The following is a 21,006-nucleotide window of genomic DNA, read 5'->3' as shown; positions in this document are numbered from 1 at the left end:
TATCTGTAAAATGGAGCTAATGAAGATAATATTTTTCATCTCAGAACATCATCCATGTTGGCAGATGTGTATTGGTACTACAGTATACATTATATTTGCTTTAATCTAACACTGATGAAGTTGATCATTTTTCAAGTGTTTATTGTCTATTTGAATACCTTGTGAAGTAACTGAATCTCTTGTCCATTTTTTTAAAAACTTATTTATTTATTTATTTGACAGACAGAGATCACAAGCAGGCAGAGAGGCAAGCAGAGAGAGAGGAAGGGAAGCAGGCTCCCTGCTGAGCAGAGAGCCCAATGCGGGGCTTGATCCCAGGATCCTGGGACTACGACCCGAGACGAAGGCAGAGGCCTCAACCCACTGAGCCACCCGGGCGCCCCTCTCTTGTCCATTTTTATGTTGGGCTATTTTCTTACTGATGAGTAGGTACTCTTATATTCTAGATATGTGCCCTTTGTTAATTGCAAGTGTCAATATGTTCTGTGGGTTGCCTTTTCAATTCTAAATATGTACCAAAATTGTTATTTTAATGTTGTCAGATTTATCAAGTTTTGTCTTTTTTTTTTAAAGTTACTGTCCTTATGGTTAGAACTTTTTCTATCTTTTTAAAGAAATCCTTTTCTATATTGAATTTGTGAATAAATTCTATTTATAGTCTAGATTAGTTGTTTTATCTTTCAAAATTAGGTATATAATCTACCTGAACATTAATTTTCATGTGTGGTGTGAGAGGAAGATTAATTTCATTTTTTTCTCTATGGTTATTCAATTGAACCAACACTTTTACTGAGGGGACCATTGTTTCCCTACTGCTCTGCAGTGTCATTTTGATCTTGAATCAAGTATCTTCACATTCATGGATGTGTTTTGAGTCCAAGTAGTCATCTTTCCTCACCTAACCACTGAAAGCACTTTTTAACAGGTCTTATCATGTTTTCCCATTCTCTTCTAGCATCACTTGTCTTCACAGCAAATTGACATTTTTGGAAAGTATTTTAAATTTTATTTATTTATTTTATATTCTTCTCTGTTGTCTTTTTATATTTGAAACTATACCATACTATATTAATGACTGTAACTATATAGTGAGTCTTGGTTCAATAAATTAAGTCCTGCTTCTTTAAAAAAAAAAAAATTCTTACTGTCCCTTGCTTCTCCTTTCCTTCTTTTTCTTCTTAAGCAATGCAAGATCCTTGGAACACCTTAACTCTATTTCCTCTAGACTTTCATAGTATAGTGGGTATATTTTAATTATATATATACTGTATGCTCCATGAGATATTGCTATTAGTATTTCACACTATAAATATTGATTTGAATTTATTGTAACATTTCCACTTACACTATAGATATTCATTTGAATTTATTGTGGTTTTCATTGCTCTGTGTAAATTCTTACATTTCTGAGCTTATTTCTGCAACTATTTTCTTTTTGCCCGAAGAATACCTTTTAGTATTTTTTAAAATGTTTTTCAGCTGGTGACAAATTATCTCTATATTTGTTTGTTGTAAATATCTTTATTTTTCCTTCATTTTTGGATTTTACATGCATGAAATTCGACCACATCATTTTATATAGCAGAAGTTTATTCAGTTCCATTGTTTTGTACTGTTCAATGTACGAGTATACCATCATTTATTTATCTAACCCACTAATAATGGATATTTGGTTTGTTTCCGGTTTTGGACTATTATGAGGGATACTGCTATGAATATCATCTATGAACATCTGTGCATGCACACTTGTTTCCATTTATGTTGGTATATTTATAGATGTAGAATAAAAGTAAGTATAAATCGTGTAAATCTAAGATAGCAGCTATTTTCTATTCATATTTTCAAAGTATTCTATTGTCTTCTAGAATTCATGCATCTGTTGAGAAGTCAGCTGTTAGTCTTATTGTTCCATGTGTGTGTTTGTGTGTGTGTGTGTGTGTGTAGAAACCATCCTTATTTTTTATTTTCTTTCTAAAAATTTTATTATATTTAAACCCAATTAATTAATTAACATATAGTGTATTGTTAGTTTCAGAGATAGAGTTCAGTTATTTATCCGCTGCATGTAACACCCAGTGCTAATTACATCACATACACTGCTTATGACCATCAACCAGTTACCCCTTCCCCCCACCCACCTCCCCCCAGCAACCCTCAGTTTATTTCCTATAGTTAAGAGTCTCTTATGGTTTGTCTCCCTCTCTGATTTTGTCTTATTTTATTTTCCCCTCCTTTCCTCTATGATCCTCTGTTTTGTTTCTTAATTTCCATATACTAGTGAAATCATATGATAATTATCTTTCTCTAATTGACTTATTTTGCTTAAAATAATACCTCTAGTTCCATCCACATTTTTGCAAATGATAAAATTTCATTTTTTTAAAGATTTTATTTACTTATTTGACAGAGATTACAAGTAGCAGAGAGACAGGGAGAGACAGGGGGGGAAGCAGGCTCCCTGCTGAGCAGAGAGCTCGATGTGGGGTTCGATCCCAGGACCCTGGGATCATGACCTGAACCGAAGACAGAGGCTTTAACCCACTGAGCCATCCAGGTGCCCCAAAATTTCACTTTTTGATGGCTGAATAATATTCCAGTGTGTGCATCTCATATATTAATCCATTCATCTTTCAACATTTCTCCAAAGAAGACATACAAATGGCCAACAAACACTTGAAAAAATGCTCAACATCACCCAGCATCAGGGAAATACAAATTATTGTTCCTTTTTTAGTTCTGAGTGGGAAAACTGATCCTAAGCAACCTAATCAGTGTAGGCCAAAAGGGCCTCTTTTTTTTTTTTTTTAAAGATTTTATTTACTTATTTGACAGAGCTCACAAGTAGACAGAGAGGCAGGCAGAGAGAGAGGGTGGAAAGCAGGCTCCCCACTGAGCAGAGAGCCCAATGCGGGGCTCGATCCCAGGATCCTGGGACCATGACCTGAGCCGAAGGCAGAGGCTTAACCCACTGAGCCACCCAGGTGCCCCCCAAAACAATCTTTAAAGCACAAAATCAATTCCTATCACCTAATGCTTAAAATGCTCAGTGGCTTCCCCATTACTCTTAGGTATAACCAAAATCCTTTATCCTCATTAGCAGATCCTATTCCATCTGGCTGCTGTATAACTCTCTGAACATTTTTCTCGGCATCCTCCTTCTCACTTAATAGATTCTAGTCACATTAACTTATCTTTGAAAACAGTAAGCTCATTTTCATCAGTGATGACCCCTTTTTATCATTCACATCTCAGCCCAATGATACCTTCCTTGAAGAGATAAGCTAAAGTAGTTTTTCCCATTCATTTTTATTGCATCACCCTGTTTGATGTTCTTATAACATGAAACACTGTTTTTTAAAGATTTTATTTATTTATTAGAGAGAGAAAGTGAATGAGAGGGAGAGAACACCAGCAGGGGGAAGGCAGAGGGAAGAGCAGACTTCCTACTGAGCAGGGAGCCCAATGCAAGGCTCAATCCAAGGACCCTGAGATCATTGCCTGAGCCAAAGGCTAACATTTAGCCAACTGAGCCATCTAGTCCCCTGAACATGAAACACTCTTTTATCTAACTTACTCATGTTGATTTTCTTATATATTTCTCTCTCCTCCTCCACAAATCAAGTATAAGTTCCACAAGAGCAGAAGACTTATTTTTTATTCATTGCTGTATTCCCAGGCTGAGGTCAATATAGTGACTGATCAATAAGTATCATAGAATCATAGAAAATTGGAACAATCATTTCCAGAAATGTTTTAGGAGACTGATAATAAGAAACTAGAGCAGTGAACCTGACCAAAAAGGATTTTAAAAAAACTTTTATATGATTAATAATTCTGATTTTACAAAGCACTTTCATATATATTAATAGGTCATATTTGTTTCTGATAAAAAAAAAAAGAGGGTAGGACCCAGAATACAGCAATGTAATTGATAAAAAAGAGACTGGACACTTTTTTCCTAAATTTTGATAAATTTTAACTATATGCTTCATCCCTAGTGGATTTTCTCCATTTCTAGTTGAATAAAGACTCTAGAAATTATACTCTGATTTAACATTTTTGAAATCACATTATTGCTTCTATTATACAAATTTAGTTTGTAATAGTATTGTTTTTTCCCTTCGAATTTCATCAGAGAAGATTTTAGGAAATACTTAAAAGATCCACACAGGCCTCTAGACTTTAAATTTGCTCCACAGGAGCACACTTTCAGTTCTGGGTTTCACTCCCAGTTTTTTCTGCCTTCTCTCCAGTTGTGGCACAAAAAGCAATGACCTGACTCAAGGGCAGACAGAAGAGGAAGCCAAGTCAAAGGGGCCTGCATGATCAAAACCCTGCATAATTTTGTTGACCACATCTAGTCTGTCAGTCTTTAGGGAGATATTTATATTTCTCCCTTTCACCCCCCTCTGTCACCAAGGAGTTTTATTTCCCTCTTAAGTGGCCTAGCCCAGAAAGGAAGTGGGAAAGTGGGAATAATCATTTAAGAAATGCAGCCAAACCACAACTACACCTTGTTCTTTTGGAGTCCTGCCTGTCCTCCTGTTTGAAGTTATGTAGGTTGTTCTATTTGTGTCTTACATTTGTACCTGCTCCCCTTAGAGCTGTACTTTGTAAAGCAGCAGGAGTCTGAAAACTTAGTAAACATCTTCTTCTTAAAATGAATATATTGCTTGTGAGATCAATCCACTCCTAAGGGATAACACTGCCAGTCAATCTTCCAAACCAATTTATCCAGGCCACAGATGTTTCCTCAGTAGTATAAAGGAGCATCTCCCTACCCCAACCAGTGCCACAGATTCATGTTCTTGGATTTAGCACAGTTTGTTTTATGACCCAGTATGGTCTTTATTCACAGGCAACTTGATAATAACATAGATGACAATAGGTTGCCTTCCCTTGTTCCATAGAAATCTGACTTGCACTCTCCAATGCCAGAGCACTAACTCCGTGTTTTGGGCTTCTCCCTTTTCTGAAAACAGACCACACAATTGTAATGGGCAAAGAGAACCGCCCCCCCACCCCAAAAGACTTGCTCTGGGCAAATTTCTCCTGCCACGGAATGTCTTTTCACAGCCTTCCTACTTTTCTTTCTCACTATACAGGACTCTGTTCAGAAACACAATGTGGAGGATCAGGGTTGGGGTAAAACAGGGTAGAAAGGACAGTTTTATTATTATTCCATTTGTGACCCAATACTCTCTTTAAAAAACAGAAAATGTTAATTTTACAGAAGGGAGCTGTAGATTTGAGCCCTTTAACATGCAAATGTTCGTCCTGATTAGATTCTAACAGTTTCACTGGATCATTCTTTCTGGCACAAAATGACTTTAGTTATCACTAGAGAACTCTGATTCCTCTGTTGCTTTTCTTTCTCAAGGTGGTTTTATTGGATTGCTTTATTGTAGAGTTCCTTTAAACCCTTGAAATCCAATCACACTTTATTTTAGATTCTTAAAAAAATGTATAAACTTGGACTTTTTCAGTAGTCTCACAGCTGAGCCAGGTTTGCTGACCTTTGTACCGGGTTTTTGTTAAACAATTGGCTGAATTGTACTGTGCACATCTGAGTAAAATGTTAGACTTGAAAGGCCATCAAAAAGATTCTGTTTCCCAAATGCCCTGGTATAGTGAAATAGTCAGATCTGAAACATTGGAGAAGGAACTTCAGAAGAAATTGGAGACCAAGGTTTACTGCTAATTTGATACTTAGAAGGAACGTTTTAGGCCCTGACCAGGCTGCCAAAATGGAATTTTCTTCCTATATTCTAATTATTGGTTCAGTTTAACCCACAGTGTTGTTGCAAGCCAGGAAGATCCATTTGAGGCTCCCTTTGCTTTTCTTACTTTCTTTACTCTCCTGTTTATTTCTGGACACTTTTTACTAGAATTTGCCTGATGGTGACTTGATACATTTCTGGCTCTCTACCATTATCAATCTTGATTAAAATATTAAACTCCTCATGGTCAACTGTTGATGGCAGATGACATCCATTAATTCAGTGCAATCTATGCTGTCTTTCCACATGAAAGGATGTTCTATAGTATAGTACAACTCCATAGTATAGCTCCATAGCTGTACTTTGGTGATGGAATACATAAGAAAATACCATCAAATGCACCTTAATTCACAAGAATCCAACTTCTTTGCTTCTCAGGGGAAATGACTATGTATTTTTTTTTTTTTTAATTTCCCAGATCCACCATCTAGCACACTATCGGAAAAAAAGATATAACTAATAAATTCTAATTAAATTGGTGTCCTAGCACATATATGATATTAGCAGTGCTTATTTTTCACTTATGAGTAATTTAAGGGATTTTTAAGCATAATTCTATCTGTAGGTAAATTGTGCCTTAAAGGTTGGACCTGCAGAGTAACCGTCACTTTTAGAATATCCACGAGCTTTACAATTCACCAGTCTCTGCCTGGTCCTCTTATTTTATTTACATTGCTTGTCAGGCTCTTTTTTGTTTCTGAGTTTGCAACTTCTATTCTAAAGGTCATCTGCTCTGTGAGACATCCCAGATTCTATCCAGATGAAATTGATATCTTCCTTATCTAAACCCAACTTCCCCCCTTACATAAACCTCTATTATTGCACTTACAGTTTCTACCTTTATGACCGTGTTTCATCCCTCCTTATTCATAACTCATTTCCTATTTTCCTGGCTATAGATGAATAGTAGATTAAAGAATATCATGACTTTTTTAGGGACTCAAGATCTGGGGTTGATGGAAGAATTAAAATGGAGATTTACAGGCCACAGAATCTGATATATTTATTAAAAGTTAATTTGAATGTTCCTATAGTGGTCAAAGCAAAACAATTGATTGCCTGATTCCTATATATGCCCATAAAGAAAAAGCATGTGAATTCCTTAGGGAAGGTAAACATCATCTCTAAACAGTTGTAAGTTTCTTGTGTCCTAGGAACAAATATTTTTTCTATTTTCTATTGCCCCACAGCTCCCATCATGATGCCATCCTCTGGGTAAGGATTCAATAAGTATTTGTGGAATCTTGTCATCAGAGATTTCATTGACCTGTGGAATGGTTGGCTTGCTACCAGACCTTTGTAAGTTTACAAGGGCAACTCATCCAACATACCATCAATTGGTCAACTTGAAAGTTCTTGACTAACAACAGCTAATAACTGACCCATTGTGACATTTTGCCCCAAATACTCATTACTTCCCTTAATGATTGAAATGACTTTTTATTTCATTGTAGTTAATGACGTGAACTTCAACTCAAATTTGTCTCCCATCCCTTTAGTCTTTATTTTTTCCTAGTCATAACTTCTCATAACTTCTATAAATATTTTAAATAGTTTAGTCACAGATATGCACATTAATTGACAAAGGGTAATTGTTGTAGGATATCAAGAAGCCCTTCACATTTATTGGACTAGCTTCTTGGCTTTGTGTATTAGTTAGAGGCATGAAGAGGCCATGAAGAACCAATTATAGTGAAGACAAAGACAGAGTAATACAAACAGCCACAAACCATCCTATTTATCTAGGCTTTTTATTTCCCTGGACTATTTTCAGGGTTGTTTCTGTGAAACAGAAGAAGAGTTGGCTCAGAAACTGCATGAGTTGGCTCAGTCTCCTGCCATGCTGTGTCACTGTCCCTCTGCCATTCCCTGACACGTAGTAGTAATCTACCTGGCTTCTTGCCTTGGTGTCTTTGTTCACAGCTCCCAGGAATCTACGTTGTATTCTTTCCTTCCCTTCCTTCTCCACCCTGCCTGTGGTCCACTCCTCAACATCACTGCTTATTCTGGCTGCCAGTAGGTAGTGCCAATGCCAACTTGGACTTTCTCACCTATGTGGCTGGATTCCAAAGCTTCAACACAAAACTATTCCCAGAGACTCACAGCACCTCAGCACCTGTCACAGCTTCTGTACTCTGAGTACTGGGCTGGGGGGAGAACCTCCAGGAATATAGAAGGTATTACAGTGGAAAGCTTTTTTTTGCTCCTAATTAGTCCATGAATTATGGACTACTAAGGGGATGTGAATGAATTCTATAAATTTCTCTCTCATCTCCCCACCTTGGGCAACTACGTCTGCATTTTAAACTCAACTGTTGAATGATTCTTTTCAGATAGCTTATCATAGCCCTGTTCAGGAGGTGGCCCCTTCTGCTTACTCTTTGAAATGTAAATACCTCAGCGTTTAATTCTTCAGCTTTGATATATCAACAACACAGAGGATATAACAACCTGAAAGAACTTCATAATCAGCAAGCCTATTTACCAGAAAAGACAACAGATTGAAACCCAGAGAAGTGAAGTAACTTTTTCAAAACCACACAAATGACAAAAAGCTTTTGGGGGGAATGGAGGGAAGAGGTCAAACTTCCAGCCAGAGATTCCTTTCCCTAAAGCACTAAGTTAATCATAACCTAGTAGGCAAAATATGGGAAGATATACAATTATTATTGAGCTCTGCATACAGATGTAAGGATCTGATGGTTGGATGTTTGAGGCTTGGAATCTTGTATCTGTGTTAACAGGATAGCCAAGTATTTAAATCTGCAGACTGTGGGGTCAGAGAGGCTGTGTTTAATTTCAGCTGTCATTCGTTAGCTTGTCTATATTATTGGACAAGTTGCTTAACCTCTCTGATCTTAAGAGTGCTCATTACTCTAATGGAGTTATGGCTTTTTTGGAAAAGTGTTATGATGACATTTCTAAAGATTAAGGAATTGCTAAAGATAATAATGATTATTTAAATCATTCTACAACACTTATATAACACTTCTGGCATCCAGGATAATGTATTTTTTAAAAGAGTTTATTTATTTGAGAGAGAAACAGAGAGAGCATGAGTTGGGGGAGGAGGGTCAGAGGGACAAGCAGACTGCCTGCTGAGTGGGGAGTCCAATATGGGGCTTGATCCCAGGACCCTGAGATCATGACCTGAGCTGAAGGTGGGTGCTTAACTCACTGAGCCACCCAGACACTCCTAGGGTGATATATTATTTGCCTTTATATATCCTTTCTCTCCCAACTTCTCTTCTATGACTTTGAATATACCATCCTCTCTTTTCCTTTTTTTTTTTTTAGGATTTATTTATTTATTTTCAAGGGGGGCCAGAGGGAGAGGAAGAGAGAGAATCTCAAGTAGACTCCCTGCTGAGCACAGAGCCCCATGTGGGACTCGATCTCACAACTCTGAGATCATGACCTGAGCCAAAATCAAGAGTCAGACACAACCACCCAGGTAACCCACCACTCACTCTTTTCTATACAATATTAACTCCCTCATCTTCTCAATATCTCTGCCATTTCCCAACATGGCACCATTGTCTTGCTTACTTCTTACATCACTGTTTAGCTAGAATCTTTGAAAGAGCATCGTAGGAGGTTAGTGGGAGAATACACCTATTGGTAAGTAGTTTATTTGTTAGCCATATATTATGTAATTTTAGTATTGTACAATTAAGATTCTTTTAGTGTAATAACAGCAAGCTGGACTCCAGTGGCTTACATTTCTTTATTGTATTAGTTTACTATTTCTACTATAACAAATTCAACACAAATTTTAGTGTCTTAAAACAGTTGAAATTTATTTTCATAAGGTTCTGGAGGTCAGAAGTCTGAAATGGGTCTCATTGGGCTAAAATCAAGGTATTGGAGAGGCTGTGTTTCTTTTGTAGGCTCTAGGAGAGGATTTGATTTTCTTACCATTTTATGGCTCCTAAATGCTGTCTGTATACTTTGGCTCATGGCCAGTTCCTTTAACTTCAAAAGCAGCAATAGCAGGTCATCTCATGTTACCATCTTAGAGTTCCCTCTTTTGTGTCTCTCTTGTGATCACATCAGGCCTCCTCAGATAATCCAGATTAATCTCCCCATCACAAGGTCAGCTTAATTCCTTATTTCTATATAACCTAACACAGTCATCATTGTGGAGTTTTAGGACGTGGACATCTTTGGGAACCACTATTCTATCACTCTTATATATACCTCAGGATTTTACTTCTTAGGTGTTGGCTCTATTTTCAGACCTGATCTTGTGATTGCAAGATGTTTTCTAGCAGCTCCTAGTATGCATCTTCATGACTTCATATCTAGCATAATATAGTGAACATCTTTGTCTTACCATTCTCAGCAAAGTATTGACCTTTACTGTGAGCAGACCAGTAAAGGACATGTACCCAGCCATCATGGCAACCCGTGAAAGATGTGCTGATTGGCTTAGGCTCCTGATTGGACCAGAGAGCGTGGGAAGAATGAAGCAGTCACATTGAATTGAGGAATTTGATAAGAATCTTAAAAAAATTTTTAAAAAGGAATTTTTGTGAAGGTACAACTCTTATGAAGATCACAGTGTTTTTGGCCAGTCAGAGTATGGGTTGTCAACATTCTTGGGCCTGAAAGTATGATAGAAGGGAGTATTTGCCAATACCTGGAGACAGGCCACGTGGAGAGCGCCACCTGACAGGAGCTGATTCCTTTAGTGTGGAGATTGAGCCAGCCTGTGATAACCCTATAGGGAGGGAGCTGGAGAAATGAATTTCTGATGTCTCCCTCCTCCCCCCCTCCACATCTGCTATGTTCTCAAAGCTAGAGAGGAAGAGCTTGTGGTAGAGTTCCTATTGGTTAATGTAGTAATGTAGGAATGCTCAGTAGAGTGGGAAGATAGAAGAGAGGATAAAGAGAAGACTCAGCTTAGTCACTATGCAAAAGTCAGAATTGTTGGAAAAAAAGGGAATAGTTGTTAGGGAGGCAAATGACAACACCCATTACAGGTAGAAGGAAAACCTTTGAATTCATTAAAGGTACAAGTGAATTAAGGTTTTATATAGCCATTTGCTTTTTTTTTTTTTTTTAGGTTTGAGTTATTATTTAAATTCCAGTTAATACAGTGTAATAGTAGTTTCAGGTGTGAATTTAGTGATTCAACACTTATATACGACACCCCTTATATACGCCCTCCATTGCTCATCACAACATGTGCCCTCCTTAATCCTCATCACCTTTTTAACCTCTCCCCCCATCTACCTCCCCTCCAGGAAACCCTCAGTTTGTTCTCTGCAGTTAAGGGTCTGTTTTATGATTTGCCTCCCTTCCTGCACCCCACCTCCATATAGCCATTTTCCATCCCACTTATTCAACCTCGTTGATAGACTTTAATATAGAAATGTTCTTTGGCTGTCAAGTCTTTTGGCTACCTTCATATCTTTACTGAACTCCACATATGGGATGTGAAATATATTTTTTATGGACCAAATATGTGAAGAATTTTCTAGAACATGTTTGTCAAGAATAAAGGAAACCTCTTATATTAAATATACCAAGTCCATTCAGCAACTGTTCTGTTCAAAGTGCTGTGGTAGGCATGAACTAAGGGGAGTTAGGGAAGGTTAGGGTCAGGGTTAGGGACATCAGAGCTGCTGGTGTTAACACTACAACACAAACTCTTTCATACCTTCAAGGGCTTCCTTCACTTTTTTTTTTTTTTTTTTTTTTGCTTCTTTCCAGATGACCTTGACCTTTCTTCTCTTCATCATTCCAGGCCCACCTCACTGTATCTTGCACGTTAAGACTTTCTAGAATGAACACCTTCCCCCACCTCAACAGAGTGAAATAACTCCCAAGTCTATACTCCACAGTATCATATTCACATGAAAATAATAACACTCATCACACTGTCGTAACCTTGCTTAAGTGGCTGTCTTCTAGCTAGACTTCAAGGTCTCTAGCAATAGAGTCTGTGACTTACTCTTCTCTCAGAGAGGTACTGTAGGCCACAGAGATCTTGGAGAGCCTTCTGAGGGGATTCCTGCTGGGTATGATGGTATAAAAGTTTGTTCATAACAGAGAAATGTGATGGAAAAATTTTCAAAAATGTCAGCCAGTATTGCCCCTACACCATACACCTTTCTTCTCTTAGTCCTTCTGTTTGATTCAAGGAGGTTTAGACATTTCTGTGCTTATCAGCTTAGTGATGGGGTCAAGGGAAATTTTACAGACAAAAAGTAAGAGTTGGAGAGTAATGGAAGACTGTGAATCAGTTGTTATAACCTTCAGTGAGGTGAGGGATGATCAAGTGGTTAGTTGAGGTCAGAAATCATGTGAAGGCAGGAGTGGGATAGCAGGATACCATCAGCCTCAGAGGAACAGTGATGTTACTTGAGATTGAAAGAGTAACAGTTTTGAGGTAACAGTGGCTATGAAAAGAAGGTCAAACCTCATATTTCAAGCCACAGGCTCCTTGTCTATAATAACATACAAACAACTTTTAACTTCTACTTGTGTTCCTATCCTCTGTTCTGACAGTCACTGTGGGATATTCTTTCATGTAGATTTTCCAACAGGCTCTTAAAAATTGCCTCATCCCTTTCTCTTTTATTTTTTTCACCAGAAGTATAAACCAACACAAGACAGTGAGTGGGTTTCTCACTCTTCTATTTTGCTATTTCCTATAGTTCTTCCCACAGGGAGGAGAAAAGTAGAGAGGAAAGCAGCCTCATTCTTCTTGCTGGAAGTTCTCACCTCCCCCCCACCCCCTACCCCACCAAAGGGAAGACAATTTAGCTATCCATACCTGGTTTCTCCTTGAGTTTTCCCTCCACCCCCCAACATCGAAAGGTGAAAGAATGTGGAGAGAGACCAGGAGCGTCACCTTAACTCAGCTCCTTGCATGTACAAGAAGAGCTCCCTCCTACAGTGGCTGCTATAATGTGCTGCCCAGTCTGCAGAATGGAGACACCATTCCCCGAGGTTCTGGAACTGTTGCCTGGTGAGTGACCATGGCTAATACTCCCTCTCCCCCTGCAGGAATTGTCCTGCTCTCTAGGGGAGTTGCCTTGCCCAAGGTTATGCTTCCTTTCCAGGGCCAGCTCTCACCTGGTGAATGTTTGATTCACAGGACAAAGGCCTGATCCCCTTCCCTCAACTGAAGGCATCTCTGCAGGGCCTCCCCAGAGTCAGAGCTCCCCATTGCACTGCATGGTGTCTTTGTTACAACTGTATGCCAGTTCGTACTCTGTCTTTCGATGTTGCCTGTCTTCACAGTTGTTGCTGAGAACACCCAAATAACTTTCTGCTCGCAGATCTCGGTCTCAGAATCCCCCATTTCTCAGGGAATCCCTGTGATATTTTCTAGATGCAATTATCTTCTTTCTCTGTCCCTGTCTATATCTGTTTCTCTGCCTCTCAGGTCAGAATTCACTCAATTCTAGTCAATTCCACACTAAATGCAATCAAGATAATTTCATAGAGGAAGAAAATGTTATGAGTTCTGTTTCTCTTCTTCCTCCTCCAATATCAGTAAACATCCTGATTCAAAGCCCTAGGATTTTAAAGGAAGGGGAGTTTTCTATAATCGCATCCTTGGGAAGAAGATAGGGAATATGTTTGTAAACAGGTCTTTCTCCTGCTTCCACCTTTTTATAGATATTGGTACATAGATGTGGGGTGATAAGCATATAACAATATCAGTGAGTACTGAAAACCTTTTTTCATAGTTAGATTTTAATCAACACTGAAATAGCATGCACAGGATTTTAGCTTCTGGCATAGATATATCTGTATTCCTGATGACTACATTACCCCAAAGGAGCTTCCATTTTAATATCATGTAGTGAAGTACATGTTATACTTTAATATGTAAGATATATAACCCTAACATCCCTAAACTCTCAGTCAGAGGTGTTTCATATGTTTGTCCTAAAATGATGTGAATATAGGGAAACTTGTGACCCACTATGTAGCAATTAATGCTCAACTCCTTGCATTTTTGCCACTAGCTCCTCCCAGGGTCCCACTGGCACGAGGAAATAGATATAGTGGGATAAATCTGACATGGAACAACGTTGGTGGGCCTTTGCTATTTCCAGATGATTTAAAGTATACCCAGGATCCCAAACTCATCTATTAAATTTTCTCAGTTCCCTGGGTCTTCACAATAACTGATCAAAGCGGAACTTATTCATCCAGGCAACCAGCTCTTAGAGCAATTTTAAAGAAACTCCTACACTCCTCAAAGATCTGTGAAACTGTTATTGAACCTCTCAGCTGTCATGATAGTGCTTCCCCATCACTAACTACTAGGACCTTGGCTGGAACCACCCCCTTGTTCCTTTCAAAGCAGTCTTCCCTCATTATCAAGGGTGAGCCTTGCCTTTCTCTACCTTGGCTGGCTCTGATAACTGAAAATAGTAGGAATAGTGGTCAGATCCTGTCTGCTGAAACTTAGAAAACATTTCACTTAGAATAAACCCAGTTTGTTCTTTCTGTGTCTTACATTTTCTTGTCTTGTCTTTTCTTTCTTTTTTATTTATTATTTTTTTAGAGCGAGCGAGAGAGAGAGAGCATGAGAAAGCATAAGCAGGGGGAGTGGCAGAGGGAAAGGGAGAAGCAGACTCCCTGCTGAGCAGGGAACCCAATGCAGGGCTCAATCCCAGGACCCTGAGATCATGACCTGAGCTGAAGGCAGGCACCAACCTTCTGAGCCACCCAGGTGCCCCTGTCTTACATTTTCTTACTTGAATTTCTTACTTGAATCTGGCTATGGTTTCTATATCTTTAAAAATGTTCTCATTCCCTTCTAGTAAGTAAGTAAGAAGTTATTTGATGCTACCTCTGCCTCTCAACATTCTTAAGTCTGGCCTAGAGCACAGGTACGAGTGTTACTATGATCGGTGGAGGATCTGCTTTGAGCCCAGATGTCAGCACTCCAATCATCATTTTTAGCAATATCATTGTTGAGGTTAATATACAGCTGTACAAATTGTTCAAATGTTGAATAAAGTCCATTTCCAGTTGGCAAATAGATGATATTCTATGTCCCTCGCCCAGCCTCTATCTTCTTTCCCTCCCTAGCAGGATAAACACCTCTCCCTAGACTGCCCCTCTCAACTTCCCCACAGTACAATAACTAAAGTGTTAGTGCCTGGAAGAGAAGAAGGCCCCTGAGAACCTATTCCAGTGCTATTGTTGGTACCACTTGTAGTGGGTTGAATAACGTCCCCACCAAAATTCATGTCCATCTGATCCTCAGATTGGGACCTTATTTGGAAATAGAATTTTTGCAGATGTAATTAGGATGAGGTCATACTAGAATAGGGTATACTCTAAATCCAAAAATTAGTGTCCTTGTAAAAAGGGGACACACAGAAGGACACACAAGGAAGAATGCCATGTGAAGACTTAGAGACAGATATTAGAGAGATGCAGCTACAAACCAAGGAGCATCAAGGATTATTGGGAGCCACTAGATGCTAGGAAGAGGTAAGAAGGGACTTTTCTCTAAAGTTTTCAAGGGAGCATGGACTTCTACCCTCCAGAACTTTGACAAAATAAGTTTCTGTTGGTTTTTTTTTTTAAAGATTTATTTTATTATTTTAGAGAGGGTGGGTGGAAAGCACACAAGCAGGAGGGGCAGGGAAAGGGAGAGAAGATCTCAAGGAGACTCCATGCTGAGCATAGAGCTCAATGCTGGGCTTGATCTCCTGACTGTGAGGTCCCAACCTGAGCCTAAACCAAGAGTCAGATGCTCAACTGACTGCACTGCCCAGGTGCTCCTAAGTTTCTGTTGGTTTAACCCACCAAGTTTGTGATGATTTATTATGGCAGCCATAAGAAACTACTTTACCACTCTGATTAATACCTGTACATTTTAATTATGAAATAATACAAATTTCAACACAGGTTGTATGTCCTAGTCAACATTTCAAGATGTCACTGTTTTTACTCTTTTATCCTTTTAGCAATAGGATCAGTAAACCAGCAAACTTCATAACAAATTGCCTTTGATTTACTACTTGGCTGGTATATCTAGCCTAGAACTGGACATTCTAATTCATTTTACATTAGAATTACCTTCTTTCAGTCCCATCACAGCAGGAAGAATTCCCATGAGTAGAATGGATTGATTTCTATCCTGTTGTATTGTTCTTCTAGCAATCTAATACCTGTCCTAAATAATGCGCAGAGATGAGAGAGAAGTATTTGGCTCTAGGCTGTGGGTGCTACCAAGCTCATGGTAAAATGCACATCACACAGATTCTCAGATTTCTAACTTGATGAGCCCAACTGTAAGGCAGCTGTTCTTTACTGTCCTGGCCCTTGAGCTTGCTCTGCTCAGGACCTGACTGGGTCCTGAAGACTTCTTTTTCCCCAATACCATTTTACTTCGCCAGTTTTGAAAGACATCCTAGGAAATTACAAGGGAGTAATTTCTTCAGATGTGGATTGCCATCACCTCTGTTTGATGATTACCAGGAAAGTTTTAGACCTAGTCAAAGTGCAGTCCTTTGCAAGTATCCATGCAAGGATTAGCTAACCTAGACCCTACAACAGACAGAACACTCATTGCAGTGAGGGTTGGGCTGGCCTAGATACTAACCCAGCTCCCACATGGCTCCTGGCTGCTCTAGCAAGCATTCCACCCAGGCCTTTGTTAACATAGTCTTTGTTCCTGGCAAACAGTCCACCCACCTTCCTGTTCTTTTTACCTCCTTGTGTGTTTCAGCCTCTACCCCTTCATTTCATCTGGGGCATCTTTGTCTGATGGGCAGAAGGCACTCTGTAACTCTCTCTTTCTCTCTCTCTCTCCTGATGTTTCTCTCAAACATTTTATTTGTCCACAGAAAACTTTTTGTTTCTCCAAGGGCTGAGGCTTTTGCAAAGAGTTCCAGGAAGAATCCTTTTGCTTGCTTATTTTCCCATGATTTCACAGGGCCAGAATGGCCTAGCTGCTGTGCAGGGAGAAGATAAAGAAGAAAATTCATTTTATATCCATTATATTTTCAAAAATACTATCCTACCACATTGAAAGTATTCTAAAAAATCTTTAACAATTAACCCACAATCTTCAAATATGACTTCCCAGACCCATGAAACACCTTCCAGACAGATGTATGAGTGACCTATGGACTGTATAGACTGAAATCCTGTATACTATGATGAACGTATAGATGTGGCCTCTTCATGGGCAAGCATGGCATCTGTTTCATTAACTTGGGACAACACCCAGCACATGTGGGTTCTTAAAAATGCCTCCTGGTGTCTCTGGAGTCCCTAGGCCTGGGTCCACAGCCCTGTGAATCTGGGGCAGAGATCTGTTTTGTCTTCTTATGAAAGATAAATAATATTTTGGGGTCAGCCATAGCATCTGAGCAGACTGGGAATGTCAATAGGAAATAAAGATGAGAGATACCTGGCTCACAACTTTTAAGAAGGGAAAATCTCAGTTGCTGTGACAATTTCATCTCTTTACCCCAACCTAGTGTACAATTAGCATCTTATTCCCAGATTCTAACATGAGACATCTATCACTGAGCCTCCAGGGATATTGCTCTCCTTCTCTTCTACAAGTGGGAGGTGGGGTGTCTCTGGTACACAGATTATGGAATCATTACAAATGGCTACATGGCCTTGGAGCTGTGTAAGGCTTTCAGCGCTCTTCCCAACCTTATCTTCTCTTGCTTCCTCCTCGCTGTAGCTATTACCTTACTTTTCTGTTTGGATCAAACAGCAGCAGTCTTTCCTCTTGGCTTCCTGGATCTATTCCTATTAACCCATGTCAGCAGCTGAAATCCATGTAGGCATAAAGTCCAGCCCAGTGGAGACAATGATCCCAGCTCGATGCAGGCCACATGTGGCCCATTTTCTCACACACACAAGTCCTGTCCTAGACTCCAGGGGAAACTGCTGAAACTCTGCAGTTTATCGCAGCTTGCAGGATGGAAAAAGATTTATAGAACCATCTTCTGTAACCTCTTCCGAATTGATCTGGTGTTTTGGGAAACATAATTTTTGCCTGACAAAACAATGCATGAATGTAAAAGATGAGATTTCACTTTGGTCCTCTGTTACTAGGTCATTCTGTCCCAGCTTTATGTGTCAAGTCTTTTCTATTCAACTCTCTCATCTCATCTTACTATCAGGGAAAATTTGTATTTATATAAATTTTATAAATATTTTATATATTTTATAAATATAAATATAAGTTTATATTAAAAAAATCCCAGTCTCTCTTTATATTGTGTGGACAGGCTTGGACATCCCTTGTCATTCGTAATCCTTCTCAGGGTTCTTATTTCATCTTTGGGAGCTCTGCTTCCAGTGATAGATCTGGGATGGTTCTGTCTGAGATGGTTTGATGTCTGACACATCACTGCTAACACAGACATAGGAAGAAGGTAGGGGCTGTTTGTGTGCCCCACCCCCTCAGCTGTTAATCCTCCACCTACCCTCTTTTCTGTCATTGGCACTAAATTTAATTCTCAGATCTTCCCATTTTTCCTTTTGGGTTAATGTTATGTTTTCTTCAGTGTAAAACCCTTTTATTATCCATAAACCTCCGCCACTTAAAACAAAAATTCAACATTCTAATTAGGCAACCAGATAGTATGCGTCTGTATTATGATGTACTACATCACCTATGATGTGTTCAAGGCAAAAATCTTTAGCTTGAATCCTTTAAGCCTTTAGCTGCAGAAAAGCAGTTCTGTTAGTGCCATAAAACACAGTTGGTTGGGGCAACATGCTAGATAAGAAGAGAAGTAATCGACAGAATAACCATATGCAACATGTAGTCCTGGATTGGACCTGGTCTGAACCACCTACCTCCAATTGGCACAATTGGTCAAACTCAATTAGATCTAGTAACATTTTGCTGGTATAAAAAGGCAGAGATTGGTAAATGAAAAGGAAGATCACAGTGCAGTATGTGTGATATGATCTGATTTTAAATAAAAAAAACACAAGTATTTTAGCACCTACCTATATGTACATATATATGCATATACATTTAAATGCATAAAAAGATTGATAAGCATAGTTTGTAACTTTCTATGAGACATTCCCTTGCAATAATTGCTTTAATCAATTAATTAAGAAAGGAAGAAATCTTAGTAATTGGTGATGACTCGTACTGCTTTTGTAAGACATCAAAGAGTTGTTAGAATTTTAATGTGACAGTTCAATTATATTAATTATTGTGATTCTTAAACATCAGGAGAGAATAATTCTTCTGGGACTTCATTTTTTGCTACCCTTGGCCCCCTTAATTATTTTTTTAAGGTATTTTATTTAAATTTTATTTAATTTCTTGTTTTTTTCTTTTTCTAAATTTTTTAAAATTTTTTATTTTTTCAGCATAACAGTATTCATTATTTTTGCACCACACCCAGTGCTCCATGCAATCTGTGCCCTCTCCAATACCCATAAATACTTAATTATTTTTTAAAAATATTCACCCATTTAACTGAAACAAGATGGGATTGGGAGGGAGACAAACTGTAAGAGACTCTTAATCTCACAAAACAAACTGAGGGTTGCCGAGGGGAAGGGAGGGGGTGGTTGGGTTATGGACATTGGGGAGGGTATGTGCTATGGTGAGTGCTCTGAAGTGTGTAAACCTGGCGAGTCATAGACCTGTACCCCTGGGGCTAATAATACATTATATGTTAATTAAAAAATTTTTAAAAAATTCACCCATTTATTAAAAAGGAGTGAAAAAGATACTGGTTAAAAACAATAACCCAAATCCTAATGTCTGAAGCTTTATTGTCATTCATGTATGTCTCCTTTTGTTAAAATGAACCCTTTTAGAACAAACAGTTCTAGGGAGGCTGCCTGATTACCTGAGAAAAAGTACAGAAAGTAGATGGCTTCTAAATGACAGAAATCTCAACTCTTGCTTTTCAAATTTGGGCTACACATGCCTTAGATTTCAAGAAGCAAATAACTAGGTGGATACTGTAGTTTAAGTGCTAACTGCTAAGTTACAGTCAACAGTGATCTCATCTCTCTCATTCAGTGGATGTCTTTGGAATACAGAACCATGCTGTGTGCCTGCTAAACCGTGCCACCTTTATCTCATCATGTTAAGTCTTCTGTGGTCCTTACAGCCTCCATGCGATGTTATGCCATTTTCTTAGCTTCTAATTATTTATACTAAATGATTGGTATGTCATTACTAAAATAGGATATGGTTGAGGAAAGAACCTACTGTGTGTCACAGGAAGCCTCCCTACAGTGAGTTAGCAAAAGCAGTCATTAAGCCAGTTATGATTCCATCTAACTACGCACATTTATTGTTTTGTCTTCAAGAATGCCTAGAGACATTGTGGGGAAGCTCGCTAAAATCCAGGTGCACTGCTATGTGTTCCCTTGATTTATTACTCTAGAAAAACTATGACAAAGTGAAGTGAGGCTCTTCAATAAGGCTTTCCCCAAGAAAACTTAGACTAATTCCTTTTTATAGGATCTTCTAGAATCTTGCTTTATATAGCTATCAAACTTATTGATCTATGCTTTTCAGAATCAGTATTCTTTGTCATTTGAAAATATTTGGGCTCTAAGTACTCTTCCATTCTTAGTGAAGCCACAGCAACAACTGATAGAAGTTAGCCAGTCTCCTCTTAGTCTCTGATGTAGTTGTTTCTAATTAGGATTCCTGAACCCATCAGAGCATCTAGGTTCTTTCTTACAAGCACCAAGCATGCACTGAACTTCAATTCCACTCTCTTTTTCCAATATCTGTTTCATCCTTTCCAATCAAAACATCAATTGTTTTGGCAGAAGAGATGGTTGTCTCACAAATTTTGCTATCATTCTGTCACCTATAAAACTACAGTTCTATTCTTTCTATATTATTCTTGCCTCAGCACTAAAAAGTCCTCTTGGTGTTCTTCCCAGGTGTGAAAGTTTGAGCTTATTCCCAGTATTAACTTTTTGGACACCCTCCTTGCTGCATTCTTCTGTTGATCCTTAGTTATGTGCCTTTATTTCTATCTTTTGTGCATTGCTTTTCAATTTAAACTACTTGGAAAGTTTTCTGTGTAGCCATGAATTTTTAAGCTACTTTGCCATTTCTTCCTCATTGGAGTCGCTTGCAGTCACTAGACACTTGCAGTCTAGTCAGAGTTATGGTTTGGAGAACAGCTTGACCCTGTGGAACTAATTTTACACCAGTTCATGGAACTGAGTTGTCTTTTCGTTGATATTCATGGAGCTCTATGCCTGTGACAGCAGA

This window comes from Lontra canadensis, unplaced genomic scaffold (genome assembly GCF_010015895.1).
Source record: "Lontra canadensis isolate GAN:19392208 unplaced genomic scaffold, GSC_riverotter_1.0 scaffold15, whole genome shotgun sequence".
NCBI classification, from domain to species: domain Eukaryota; kingdom Metazoa; phylum Chordata; class Mammalia; order Carnivora; family Mustelidae; genus Lontra; species Lontra canadensis.
This window is presented reverse-complemented; position numbering follows the sequence as displayed.